The following is a 3,791-nucleotide window of genomic DNA, read 5'->3' as shown; positions in this document are numbered from 1 at the left end:
CAAAAAAAAAAAAAAAAAAAAAAAAAAAAAAGAACTTTCCAGAAGGCTTCACATTGTATTCATTCCTCTGGGTAGGAAGTTAGCCCTCGGAGGCCCTGAGAGAGAGCGAATTCTAGTGGCTGGACCCTTGGACAGGTCACTCACCTCTCTGGTCACGACAGCCCAGAGAGATGAGCTGTGGAGCCCTGGGTGGGGGACAGGACAGAACCAGCTGAAATTTGATTTTCAGCTCTGCTGAAACTCAGTGAGACCTCTGCAACTTAGTGAGACCCTGTTTCAAAATAAAGGATACAAAATAGGGCTGAGGGTGTAGCTCAGAGGTAGAATGCTCCTGGGTCCATCCCCAGTACTGAGGTTCTCCCCATCAACACCAGAGGATGAGAAACCCCCTGTGCTTTCCTTTCAGACATTCAAACAAACTAGGGCACCAGAAGAAGACCCCGTGTTGGGTTTTGGTTTTGTTGTTTTGGGAACCGTGGATTGAATCCAGGGCCATTCTACCTCCAAGCTACACCCTCAGCCCTTTTTATTTTTTAAAACAGGGTCTTGTTAAGTTACTGAGGCTGGCCTAAGAACCTGTGATCCTCCAATCTCAGCCTCCCATGTCCTGGGATTACAGAAGTGTACCATCACTTAAAAAAAAAAAAAATAACAAGTTGGGCGTGGTGGCGCACACTTGTGATCCCAGCATGCAACAGGCTGAGACAGGAGGATCTCAGGTTAGAGGCCAGCCTCAGCTATTTAGTGAGTCAAGTCCTAGCTTGGGTATTTTGTTACAGCAACAGAAAGCAGACTAAGAGCTGGTAGATGGAAGAAATGGGTGTGGCATGAAGCTGAGGAGAGTCGACAGCCCAGAGAGATGAGCTGTGGAGCCCTGGGTGGGGGACAGGACAGAACCAGCTGAAATTTGATTTTCAGCTCTGCTGAAACTCAGTGAGACCTCTGCAACTTAGTGAGACCCTGTTTCAAAATAAAGGATACAAAATAGGGCTGAGGGTGTAGCTCAGAGGTAGAATGCTCCTGGGTCCATCCCCAGTACTGGGAGGGGATAACAACAAAAACAACTTTGTTTAATCCACATAGTTGCAAAACTAAGAAAAAAGGAGATGGAGGAAATAATTATGTTGGGTTTTTTTTTTTTTTTGCGCACTGGGGATGGACCCCAGGGGCATTCTACCTCTGAGCTATACCCGCAGTCCCATTTTTTAGTTTTTATTTTGAAACAGGGTCTCACTAAGTAGCAGAGGCTGTCCTTGAACCGCGATCCTCCTGTCTCTGAAGGAGCTGATGGGCAGCCCCGGCCTTTACCTCTCCAAAGGAGATATGAAATGGACAGTGCTCTCTGTCTATAGGGAAACACTGTAATTCAGAGAACCTAAAACCTCATGTCTTCAATGACATTTTTCCCATACGAAGCAGCCCATTTCTCCACTGTTCAAAATCAAATTTCAGCTGGTTCTGTCCTGTCCCACCCAGGGCTCCACAGCTCATCTCTCTGGGCTGTAGACTCTCCTCAGCTTCATGCCACACCCATTTCTTCCATTTACCAGCTCTTAGTCTGCTTTCTGTTGCTATAACAAAATACCCAAGCTAGGACTTTATAAAGAAAAAAAAGTCTATTTTAGCTCATGGTTTTGGAATCTCAAAGTGCAAGACTGAGCAGCCCCATCTGTTTGGCCTTTGGTGAGGGCATTCTGGCTATGTTGCAACAAGGAGATTGGCATCACATGGCAGGTGAGGGGGGGGGGAGAGAGAGAGAGAGAGAGAGAGAGAGAGAGAGAGAGAGAGAGGGAGAGAAGGGGGGGGGAATATAGTGAGAGGAAGAAAAAGAGTAAGCCAGGTGTGGCAGTACAGGCCTGTAATCTCAGCAACTTGGCTTCAGAGATCAAAGGAGATCTGGTGCATTCTGGGTGGTATGATTGTAGATAAATCCCAGCAACTTGGGAGGCTGAGGCAGGAAGATCGAAAGTTTGAGGTTAGCCTGGGCAACTTAATAAGACCTTGTCTCAAAATAAAAAAAATAAAAAGCACTATGGGCATAGCTTATCAGTAGAGTGTTTGCTTAAAGGCCCTGATTTCAATCTCTAGTACCAAAAATGGGAGAGGGAGAGAGGGACGAAGGGAGGGAGAGAGAGAGAAAGAGAGAAAAAGATAATATGCAGATGAAGAAAGCTGGACTGGCTTTATGATAACCAGTTCTCTTGGGAACCAGTCCAGTCTCTGAAGAATAAGAATTCACTCCCAGGAGGAAAATATTATTCCTTCATGAAGGTGGAGCCTCCATGACCTAATTATTTCTACTAGGTCCCATTTCTTAAAGGTTCTACCTCCTCAACATGGATACACTGAGGACCAAGCATTAGCATGTGAACCTTGAACGACCAGTATGCTTCACTCTGCTCAAAAAGAGAACAAAAATAGTCTTGGATTTGTACATCTTGCTAATTATATTCTCCAGAAAAGCCCTTCAGTTACCCAGTTACAAGAATAGCAGCCTGTCAAGGCTGGAAGACGTTAAGCATCTTCTCTAGGCCTGGCAGCTCACTTTGCCAAAGATAAAACAGGATGGGAGTGTGAGCGAGGGTGTCCAGGGAGCAGGCCAAGGTCGCAAAGATGATGCCGGGAGGGATGGGAGCTGGGACTGAGCTCTCTCTCTGCCACACAACCGCCAGAGAAGGAGCAAAGAGACAATACAAGGAGAACACCTCCAACTCAAAATAACACACGCTCACGTAGCCAGAAACGGTGAGCAATAACCAGGCCGGCCTCCTGCTGCTTTCTACAATAAGGCAGTTATGAGCCCACGAGCAGTACCTGTCACTGTGACACGTGTGCCCATCAGCTGTGTCGAAGAGGCTCTCCTTTGAAATCAATGAGTAAAATCGTGGCTGCTAATTGAAGATTAGCATCATCTCCCATCAATGCTAATACGCTTTTTGGTTATTAGCAATTCCCTTTTGTAAATCTGAGGGAACCGTAGTTGCCCAAATTAGCTCTTTGGGCTCCATAAAGGCCGTATTAGCATCCGAGCTTTGCATTTGCTCGCTGCCTGTTTAGAGACCGGTCAGGTGAGCAGTTGGGCAGCCTGCAAGTGGCTTTTCATTTCACTGAACACAGGAAAAGGGGCTGGATTCAAGTCCCCACCTCCCTGAAGGTGGCTGGCTGGGTGGTCCTCCCCCTCTCGGGACTGAGGAGCACTGGGGAGTGCACCAACTCCTTCCTGCAGTGGCCTCCCTTAGGGGCTGGCTGTGCCCCCTGAAACGAATTCAGAAGTCTGTTTAGGCCTGGAACTCTACCCTGGTCCTCTTTGGGCTGCCTCCTCTCAAGCCACAGCTTAAGGGTCGCCTGCCCTTGTACCCCCACTAAAGTGGCCTCCAGCCCTTCATCACTGTCTACACCAAGCTCCTTATTTAGAGCAAAGCTTAGCTTTGAGAAGACTCCAAGTCTGCCTGGCCCGCTTGCTGGAACCCAAGCTCCCGGGCTACCCTGTTCGATCCCCCCGCCCCAGCCCGGGCGCTGACACCAGAGTCCTTGCTGAAGGAAAGAAGGCAGGCAGGCAGGCAGGCGAGTAAGTCTGAGCTGAGCTTTGGGGATACGGTCTAAGACGGAAAGAGGGGGCTGCACCCGTGGTCCCACATCTTTTCTCGGAGAAAAGACTAGTTAGAAAAGACTAGTCTTTGACCCAGACTTGCATTTGGTGGTACTGGGGGTGGAACCTCCGGGCTTTCTACCTCCGGGCTATACTCCCAGACCTTTTTATAATATTTTATTTGGAAACAGGGTCTCACTAA

This window comes from Muscardinus avellanarius (assembly GCF_963383645.1).
Source record: "Muscardinus avellanarius genome assembly, chromosome: 3".
In the NCBI taxonomy this organism is placed as follows: domain Eukaryota; kingdom Metazoa; phylum Chordata; class Mammalia; order Rodentia; family Gliridae; genus Muscardinus; species Muscardinus avellanarius.
This window is presented reverse-complemented; position numbering follows the sequence as displayed.